At 58.2% G+C, this 675-nt stretch overlaps 3 non-coding genes across 3 annotated transcripts, besides 1 other annotated feature; all 3 read left to right on the forward strand.

The window, feature by feature from the left end:
• Window positions 1–88: 88 nt before the first annotated feature.
• On the forward strand, window positions 89–160 carry Tc00.1047053452665.10. The gene has a single exon (XR_008254574.1). It is a non-coding gene; the product is annotated as an H/ACA snoRNA, TC11C4H3 (small nucleolar RNA).
• Window positions 161–266: 106 nt separating this feature from the next.
• On the forward strand, window positions 267–363 carry Tc00.1047053452665.20. The gene has a single exon (XR_008254575.1). It is a non-coding gene; the product is annotated as a C/D small nucleolar RNA (snoRNA), TB11C4C1 (small nucleolar RNA).
• A 7-nt stretch (window positions 364–370) lies between these two features.
• Window positions 371–419: a microsatellite.
• Window positions 420–486: 67 nt separating this feature from the next.
• Tc00.1047053452665.30 lies at window positions 487–570 on the forward strand. The gene has a single exon (XR_008254576.1). It is a non-coding gene; the product is annotated as a C/D small nucleolar RNA (snoRNA), TB11C4C2 (small nucleolar RNA).
• Window positions 571–675: the final 105 nt, after the last annotated feature.

Here is a 675-nt window from a genome sequence, read left to right on the forward strand (position 1 = left end):
GGAAAGGCGCGTCCTTGAGACCCACCGCTCCGTGACGCTGGGCGCTTGGGTGCATCGGCGCCCCGAGAAAGAGACACGCCGGTCGTGAAGCGCAGCGACCCTTGGGCCGGTGGCGCGCTGTCGGTGCCGCGCGTGGCGCCACTGCCCGGTTGCGCGAGAGTTTGCGGTGACGGTGCGCGCGTCGAGGCTCCCTCCCCAGTTCGGGAAACGATGGGAAAAAACAAAACCAAAGAGGACGCGCACGGGTGAGAGATGCGGCTGCGACGCGTGATGAAATTCCACAGTTTCCTGTCAGTCTGACGACGAAAACGCGTGAGGACGCAATTCCCGACTCAGCTCACACTGAAGTGCTTTGCTTTACACCCCCATCTTTCTTTTTTTTTCTTTTTCTTTTTTTCTTTTTCTTTTTTTCTTTCTTTGTCCCTCTGCTCTCGCTGCGCGGTTTTGCGGCCCAGCGACGCGCACGCCCGCACACACACACACGCGCTACGATGGAGACATGTTGTTCGAGGTCCAAACAGTTTGAGCGACGCATTGAGAACGGAAACATAAAAATCACCTTTCGGCTGACCGCCCGCTCCCCTCCCTTCCACTTTCTGGTATTGGTGGCGGTTTTCTTTCTTGCGCACACGCGCGCACGTAACATCCTGCCCTGTCTGGCGCCCTGCCTGTGCA

This window comes from Trypanosoma cruzi (assembly GCF_000209065.1).
Source record: "Trypanosoma cruzi strain CL Brener chromosome Unknown tcruzi_1047053452665, whole genome shotgun sequence".
In the NCBI taxonomy this organism is placed as follows: domain Eukaryota; phylum Euglenozoa; class Kinetoplastea; order Trypanosomatida; family Trypanosomatidae; genus Trypanosoma; species Trypanosoma cruzi.